The sequence below is a fragment of the Protobothrops mucrosquamatus genome, unplaced genomic scaffold (assembly GCF_001527695.2).
Source record: "Protobothrops mucrosquamatus isolate PMUCROS unplaced genomic scaffold, P.Mucros_1.0 scaffold292, whole genome shotgun sequence".
In the NCBI taxonomy this organism is placed as follows: Eukaryota; Metazoa; Chordata; class Lepidosauria; order Squamata; family Viperidae; genus Protobothrops; species Protobothrops mucrosquamatus.
This window is the reverse complement of record NW_015386636.1, coordinates 244,373-254,176: the sequence shown is the minus strand read 5'-3', so window position 1 is coordinate 254,176 and position 9,804 is coordinate 244,373.

Below are 9,804 nucleotides of genomic sequence, written 5' to 3'. Positions count from 1 at the left end.
TTATTTTGGGTGGGACAAGTTTGGAAGTTCCTCAAGATCCGGCTATGTCACCAGGATTGGAGATCCCAGGGAACCGGAGGTACATGTAGGTGGCTCCCCTATGGAAGTGGACATGCTCATTCTCTCTGTCTGGGGTTTGTATATTTTATTTTTATAAATATTTAACTTTTAAGACTGTTTTACATTTTTATGATTATTTATAAATGTGTTATTTTTGTTTGATTCCTGTAAGCCACCCAATATAACTTTTTGTGAGATGAATGGCCATGTAGGTTTGATAAATAAATAAACAAATACATTTCTTAGACTCTAGTACATAAATAATTTTACTCCATTGGAATATATAAAGACATGTAAACAATGATATTTATTATGAAATATAAAAGTTCCATCTTTGACATTCATCTTAAGGCTGTCTTACAATCTATATATTTTTACTTAGTTCAAATATGTTGTTCTTATGAAATGTACACCTGATTTCAATCTTGGTATAAAGTAGTTTGTAGCCCTGTCTTTTTATGTCACATCACGTTTGTGAGTTGGATCACTTCTACTTTCTCCATTGTATTGAGGGAAGTTAGCCCAGAGAAGGAAATATTAAAAGGGCAGAAAAATATATTTTTCCTCAAAGGATTTTTTTAAACCAAAAACCAACCCTGACCTCATCTCTTTGCCCCAAGCAGGAGCCAGCCCTATACAAATGCAAATGTAAAACCATCAAGAAGGCTGGAGCCAGGGAACTCAAAAAGACAAAGGAACTTAAAATCTGCATACCTCACCCAAACTCTAAGTCATTAGCCCCATCACCAGGGAAGCAGGATATGACTTTTGGGGCGTAATAGGACTAACCCATTACCATCAAGTATGCCAGAGAGGCACACCTAGGCTCAGGTCAGAATACGTGACACAGGAAATAGCCTCAAAGTTCATGCCACAGGAACAGGAAACTTCCAAAAAAAGGCTAGAGAGGGTATAAAAAACCCCTTGCCCATGTGCTCAACCATTCTCTCCTCTGCTCTTTCCTGCAAGGACCATCTTTCTGCTTCTTCAATAAACTGCAACCATCTTCCTAAAGCAGTCGCCATGTTGCTTATTTATTCCCGGCTTGGATGAACCAGGATGAAGACTTTACTTCTAACAGTATGTTGCAAGTTGGGCACTCATACAAATAATTTAAATAATAATAAAGAATACTGTCATGTTGCAGATACTGAACATTGTGTGAAAATTAGCAATGGAGTGCATTTATATTTAGGTGTCCATATGAATCTGTACTATCTCATGATATGTCTTAGATCATGTTGTGAGAAGTCAGCCCCCCAGAGAAGGAAATATTAAAAGGGCAGAAAAATATATTTCCTCAAAGGATCTTAAAGAGGCAGAAAAGCATGCCTAGTTTTCTTAATAGCCCCAAGTAGAAACCAGCTCTGTAGAAATGCAGATGTAAATAATCCAGCAAGGTTGGAAGCCCCCAGCTAGATTAAGAAGACAAAGACACCTAAAATCTACATACCCCACCCAAAGTCTAAGACAGAACATAATAGGATTAACTCACAGATGCCAAAGGACACACCCAGACTCAGGTCAGAATACATGACACAGGAAATACAAAGCCTCAAACAGGAACAGGAAACAACTCCAAACAAAAGGCTCCAGAGGGTATAAAAACCCACTCCCTACATGTGCTCGCTCTTTTTTCTTCCAGAGCCATCTTCCTGTCTGGCTCTCCTCTTCAATAAACTGCAATCTTCTTTCTAAAGCAGTTGCCATGTTGTTTATCTCCGGCTTGGACTGAACCATGATGAAGACTTTTCCTTTAACATTGTATTAGAAATTCTTGTAGATAAAAGTTTTAGCTTTAGCTTTATGGAGACTGGCAGATTTTGAAGTCATTGAGTTAATTAATGGATAATACCAATTATATGTTCTGGAGTATTGCACAGTAGAGGTCGTTATAGGCAAGAATGTCCACATAGGAGTGTTTAACATGTAAGATGCTAAAATCTGGAACAGACTGAGGCTTGTGCTTGATCCTGATTTGAACCAAGCTTCCCACAGCTTGCTTGTTCTGTTTATGGGCCTTAAGCTAGGGGTCCCCAACCTTTTTGGCATCAGGGACTGGTTTCATGGAAGACAATTTTTCCATGGATGGTGGGGGAAGGGGGAGGTTTCAGGATGATTCAAGTGCATTTCATTTATTGTAAATTTTCTAAATAAACAAATAAATAAATGCACTTTATTTCTATTATTGTATTAGATTAGACCAGTGACTTTCTGCTTCTAAGACAGTGGGAAGGAAAAGAGACAATCCTAAACTCAGCCTTACAGCAAAACCCTCCCCCATTGCAAGACGGTTAAGAGCGCGCTTAGCTTGCAAACTTGGAGAGTTGCACAAAGAAGGAAGGAACACACACACACACACACCACACACAAACAGAAATACACCAAATTAAACCTCGGAAAGCAGGCAGGATGTTGCTAAAACACGAGGCACCTAGAGCATCAAAATAAAAGCAAAAATCTCCAGTAGAAGTGCAACAGAGCCCAGCGGTGTTAGAAAAGGTGCAGATAAGAGTGAGAATACCTCGGAGATGCAGTGCTTAAGGTGAAAGGTAGCTTCTCCTTGCCCCCATTTGCACTCTGAGAAAGACACCATCACACACACATACCTTGGGGAGGGTCCCCCTCCAATGAGGCCTTGGGGGAGCTCCTGGTTGCAAGCTGGGCTGGCGCACGTTTGTCTTGCAAACTTGGAGAGTTGCATGAAGAGAGCACGAGCCCAGCTTGGGTGCTGGGAGAGGTAGAGAAAGAAGAAGAGGAGGAGGAAGAAGCAGCAGCAGCAGGAAGAGGGAGCAGGGCCAGGAAGAGGAGGAGGCAGAAAGAGAGAAAGCAGAAGAAACAGGAGGAGGGAGAGGAGGAAGGACACGGAGCTCAGATGTTGCAAACCAGTTGCAAGCACAGCTGTCAAAGGACCTTGCACTGAGTAAGATGGCTTCTGCCCTGCCACTCTCCCACCCCTGCCCAGACCCCTGCAGACTTGCCACATTTCTGGAGGTGAAAGACGTGCTTTCAGTGCACCTCCAGCTGCGCAGCCCAGTTCCTAAATGCCCGCGGCCCAGTACCGGTCTACAGACCGGGGGTTAGGGACCCCAGTCTTAAGCAAAACCAGCTAAGCAGTAAAAACATTTTCACTGACATTAATATTATGAGAAAAGAGACCAATTTGACAATTCTTCCTCTGAAAGCTTATGAACAGATTGTGTAGGAAAGGATGGGGGCAACAGAACTCTGAGGAAATCAGTTTTGCAAAGTTGAATATACATTCTTACATGTGTTAAAATCTACATTTATTTGTTTATATGTATTGTTTTAGAAGAATGAGATGAAGCCAATTAAAGATTCATAATGCTTTAGGGAGCAATTTGGAAAGAACATGGCCAAATTGGAAGTTATGAAATTAATCCATTTTCAAAAAGTCCCAAGGGAGACCATGAAAGAAGGAAATTAATGCATTTGAAATTCTGGGTGGAAGTTATATATGTGATTATATTAGTTCACTGTTGTCAAGTACAGGTAGTCCTCTACTTATGACCATAATTGAGCCCAAATTTTCGATTTCTAAGCAAGGATTTATTAAGTGAGTCATGCCCAATTTTATACAATTATTGAGTGAACCATTGAGTCATTAAGCAAATTTGGCTTTCCCCATTGACTTTGCTTGTCAAAAGCAGGCTGGGAAGGTCACAAATGGTGACTGGTACACAAATGGTTACAACTGTCATAAATACTTGCTGGTTGCAATGCAACCAAATTTTGATCATATGACTGTGGGGATGCTGTGATGGTCATAAATGAGAGGAACAATAAGTCAGTTTTTACAGTGCCATTGTAACTTTGAACAATCACTGAACAAATGATTGTAAATTGGGGACTACCTGTATTCATTTATTTCACTGAACAGAAGAAATACAGACTGTCCAGGTTGTTGGCTGGAAATGGCTTGTAGGGATTTGCAACTATGTTCCAGTATACCTTTTTATCTTTTCTTCCTTCCAATGCTTCCCATTTCTCAATTTCTGCACTGACTGAAAAAAAAGGTCTTCCTCCTTAGCTTAGAACACACTGCAGGACAAAAGGGTTAATTTCTTTGTGCTCTAAATCAGATTTCTACAGCTGGTATTTGGGGGGGGGGCATGGAAAAGAGACTCTAGCTTCTCATTGGAGCAAATGGAAAGTTTTTTTTCCTGCTGCAAAAAATGCATGCACAAGGTTTGTTTGGAGCCACAATGAGCAACAAATAAATTCAACATACCTAACTCCTTTAAGGCAGAATAAATAACAACAGAAACTCAATTTGTCTACTTCTTAGTATAATAGCTAGATCTTTAAGTCCCCTGCCTCAAATTACTAAGCCTTTTTTTCAGTGAATCAAAATATATTAGGAGGTATATGGATATTACTGCACAAATTGAGGCTGAATACATGGAGTAGTGAAGTAAGAACTGGCCTTTTAATTTAAAAGTAGAAGTTATGTCTGTTCTTTTCAGAAAAGACAGCAAGATTAACATCAGAACAGAGCATGAACCTGGATAAAACACTATCCAAATGCCTTGAATAATTCTTAAAGACATTACTTTGGCCTTAAGCCCATGTCTGAATGCATATTTAAACAAGGACTAGGTTTTCAACTCTTAATCCAATAAATGCACCCCACTATTTCCTTAGTTATATTCTTCCAGCACTTATATTTATACATACCATTAATAAAATCATGACCTGTTATTTCTGTTTGTATGGAAATTGAAGCTCTAGTTATGTTTGTGAATATTTTTTAACTGAACTAGTGTTTGAGGAGAGAAAAAAGATTTAAATTACAATTATCTGCAATTATGAAAAAGTGGGATAGATATTGTAAACACAGAATAGTAAAATATAATCCAGTATGTTTGCAACAAGTCTGCAACATATGAGCATATTGTGGAAAATCGTATTTCATTTCTCCTGGAATTCTTATCCTTGCTTCCTATTTATCCTACAGTCTTCCTGGAATGGTTCCCAGAAAAGCCACAATGTCTCAGATATCTGCCAGCAACCCCCAATTGATGGAGTTGCCAACTAAAATGGAAGAAGCTACTATCCTAATAGCTGTTCAGCTGTTCACCTGATCACTGAATGAGACTGAGTTCTTTTTCAAATTCAGCTTAAATGATTGGTATTGAATAATATAATTAATAAGTTTCAAAGTGCACTTCCTTTTTTTTACTTTCATGACAGTCAGTCCAAGTGCTATTAATAATTCCAATGCCTTTGCACTTAAATCAGAACATTTAATAAATTATGTTTAAAATTCTTACTGAACAGCTGAGTGCAACTTTATTCCGTCTATAAACTGCTAAACCCTGATTCTCACAATCTTTAACTAGGTTAAATAGGGCAAACATTTTTGAACCAAGGTTTCTCAAATGGGCTAACTTTCAGAATGTGTGCAAAATCTGGGACACATGATTACCAAGGGAATGAAATTTGGGGATGTTGTAGCTCTTCAGTGTACAGGCTGCTGCTGTCACTTTAACTTCATTTTCAACATTCTGTGACAATTTCTCAGCCAATCTTGCAATCCCCCATTCCTTTCTACATCCAGCAGCAGTCACTTACCAGCCTGCTGGAAAGGGAAGATAAGGGAGGGAAGTAGGTAAGTAATGGAAGGAATAACAGACAAAGGAACCCCTGCATATCTTTCCTGGCACATACTGCCCCCCTCACACTTCCTGATTCATGCTATCCTCTGCAAGCTTTCCCTGACTCACATGACATTTCTTGCACACGCCATACACCCTCCTTGATATGGAGCACAAACTCATGCTCCTTCCATAACTCATATGGCACTTCTTGTGCATACCACGCACTTCTCCCATGCCTCCCTTGAGACATGTAGCATCTCTTGGTTCCACCCCATGTACTCTACCGGATCCATGCTACCCCCACACACCCTCCCTGACTTGTGTGGCAGCTGTCACATAAGCCTCCATACCCTTCTTGACTTAAGCTGCCCCCAAGCCATACTCAACCCTCTTGGCATCTCTTATGTACACCCATGCAGACTTCCCAATCCATGCAGCACCTTTTGCATATTACCACGCACAATTTCTGACCACATCCCAGCACACCTCCTCATTCGCTTCCCCACTCAGGAGCAAATACTTATGTTCCTGGTTGCCTTGGATCTGTAACTTCTTGCTGCCTACCCACTGACTTTCTCCTTGCAAGCATGCAACAAACAAATTAAATGGAGGAAACCGGAAAGAATTCAAGGGAGGGAGGGAAGGAGAGAGCGAGGAAGGAAGGAAGGAGTATCTATAAATATAAAAGATGCTTCCCCAACCTGGTGCTGTGACTGCAGATGCCATTGCTTCTATATACCATTCATTTGATCAGAACATCACATTCTGAATATTGCAAACAGAGACCAACTACAAGGTCTCATACTTAGATTTATATTCTAGCCTAAAACTGGATAACAGACTCCTTCTTCATTCAAAAAGTTATACAAAGCTCACCTCAGCCACTGGTTATTATCTTCTTCTGCATCATTAATTTAAAGCTGTGAACAGCGAGAATCTTATTTTTGCTGAAATATAAAATTTGTTGAAATAAACAGATATAAGATACTATTTTATTACATTTTAAAAATTACTCAGCATTGATCATCAGTCCAAAACATGAATTAAGTCACTAATGTACGTCCATTTGTTCTGACCATATAAATATTATGATTGAGCATCTGTCAGCAACCCTTGACAAGTACCTGGCACTAGCTATTCAACTCTCTCTTTTCCTTTTTGAAAAAGCTGTCTGGACGACAGAATGGCGTCCGGGTTTCCAAGGTTATTGGGATGACATACTGCAGTGGTAGTAGAGGGCAGGAGCCTGACAAAAATCTCATTAATCATTTGAAATTAACCCCAACATTCTTCACTCAGTAGGCTAAGGGGAGACTAACTTTTATAAATGAAAATGCTTTTGCAAAAAGATTCAGTATGAGTCTTGTGGCTTTCCAAATAAACAGATCTGAAAAGCACATATAGAGAGGAAATAATGTTATTTCTAACTGCACTAGTTAGAATTTTCCCCCAAAATTTATTTAATTATTTTGTGTCCTTAATATATTCCACCCAAAGGGGTCAGGAAGGGAAAACAAACAAACAAACAAAATAAGATAGGAAAACATTAATTACACTGACTTTGTACTGCTCATGTTTGCCTAATCTGAGCTTGCAGGACTGGCATTCTGCAGAAAATATTCAAATTTAAATTATTCTGATTCCCAGTGGGAAAGAATTTCATAGTTGTAAGAACATATTATATGTATTCCTATCTCATGAATTTTGAATATAATATGGGGCAAGGGAAAGTTACTCTTTCCAAGACTGACATAGCATTTTTAGGATAAAACTGGTAGAAAGTTCTTTAATAAAACTTACCAAAGATAACCAGAAAATAGAAAAAAAGATTAAAAAATATGTTGAGAATATAAAATGGTGTATGTAATCTGGTAGAATAGTATTCATATATTTTTCTTTATTAATCATTATTTTTCTTTTTTCTCTTTTTTATAATATTCCCATTGGTGACATCATTCAAAAGCTCAAAGTGTACTTAAACATAATCTAAAAGGACAGTGCTGTAAAATATTTTTCTTTGACATCCCTGATCAAAATGCAGGTACCAACTTCTTTATCAACTATTGATTCTATTATCTAATGGTTACACAAGAAACAGAAAACAAATAAAGTGTTTATTATCACTGCAGCACCATTTATGTATAATCTGATAGTTAAATGTGCTAGATTGATCTTAAACACTACATTAAATCTCCAAATGTCATAACTGCCACTCTGCTATCCAAGCTTTGCAAGCTGACAGCCTGACATTAGCAAAGGGGATAGGGAAGAAAGGATTGGCATGTAGGGAGGAAGTGTGGGGTGTGTGGGGGGTGTGTGTGGAAGCCAAGCTATGCCCAGGCATGAGAAGCTCCAGCCAGCCAAGGTCAACTATCGGAATACAGAGCTGAAATGCCTGCAAACTGAGAGCCTAATTTTCAAACAAAATAGAAGCACCTAATTGGCCATGAACAGATAACAGGGGGATGGTCAGGGAAGAGGGAAAATTACTTTGTATCATTTGCACATGAAAACCCCAGATTCAGCTTCGCTACTTCTGTAACCATTTAAGACTCAGTAAAGTATACTTGTCAATGCCCTGCCATTCTGGTGGAGAGGGGAGAAGGCCTCTTTGGGGAAGCATTCTTTTCATACTTTTGCTTTTGCTGTAATGCTGTAGAAGATGCTTGGGAATTAGGGAGGGGGATCGTCTTTGAAGACTGAACGAACTCCTTCCCAGTTGGTTCTAACCCGATACCAAGGTTGCTGTGCCCCGAAGATGAACTGTTGTATGTCCTGTACTTTGGTGTTCTCAAAACAACCTTGTGGCACTGTATTGGCTGCCGGTGGACTGATCAAGGGAGTTGGGCTTCAAAGTGGGAAAATTAGCTTGTTGCTTTGCGCGGGAATGTTAAGATTCCGCTTGGCTTTACTACATCCACTACTTCTCAGTAAAAGTTCTTTTGATTAATTACATGGTGTCAAGAGTCGTACTTTCCAGAGAGGGACAGCTGGGGCAGGTCCTTACAATACTTTTGGTAAAACAATGGGCCAGGAGTCTTTGTTTGCTGGATGACTAAGTGGGATGGTTGACACCAAATTGCATGGAATCAGAAAGTCTACATGCCTGACAAAATTAATCTATTTATTTAAAACAGTTATATGGTCATTCTGCCTTAACCTTGGGCAGTTCACATAAACAGCAATAAGAAGATAAACCATCAAAATCTTCCAGCACCTCAAAAACACTCTTCTATACAGCAACATTTAGATTTACAGGGCTCCAGCATCACACTAACCTAATGCTCAGAGGAAGAGCCGCCTCTTCAGAACAAGGGTAGAAGATGGGAGTCCACCAGATCTTAGGAGAGAGAATGTTCACTTGGTGGGGCTGTTAAAGGCCTTAACCACCCAGGAGGAACACAGATCAAGAACACAGGTACCAGACTCTAATGGAATGTATGGGAATCTTGGGGAAATAATACAAAAGTTGCTGCCTAGGAAACAATCAGACAAGATTATATTCACCTAACGGTCAAAGAAAGAAACTTAGGAAGGACCCACCCTAAATAGTCGGGAAGTTTGTGCCTTCAGTCTTGCCAGATGCTGTTAATGTAACCTTACAATAAAGTAGAATTAGTTAATTTTGTCATGTTTCCTGTCTAGTTTACCTGGGAGAATTAACCCAGACTCATAGCCCCAAGAAACAGGTCCACTTTCTGAGGATCAAAATGGTTCAAAATGTTCCCAGATAACTGAATTCAGACAAATCTTGGCCACCTCCATGGCCTAACTAGTGTCCAATTCTGAGAAAGTTAAATGACTTTTATATCCTGCCTTTATTTTTACAAATAATTAAGGGCAGAGAACATATCCAACACACCTTCCCAATCCTATTTTCCCCACAACAGCCTTGTGAGATGAGTTGAGCTAAGAGAAACTGACTGGCACAAAGTTATTTGACATGTGTCAAGAATATTCCTTACAGCAGTCCTACAATATCCAGGTTGCCTCCATTAAACAGTGCCATCCTGAAAAGTGTGCATTCTCTGTTGTGGTCCCTACCCAGTGGAACAGCATTCTCTCAAAGACTAGATGGTACCCTCTCTCCTGGGGTTCCAGAAAGCTTTGAAAACCTGGCTTT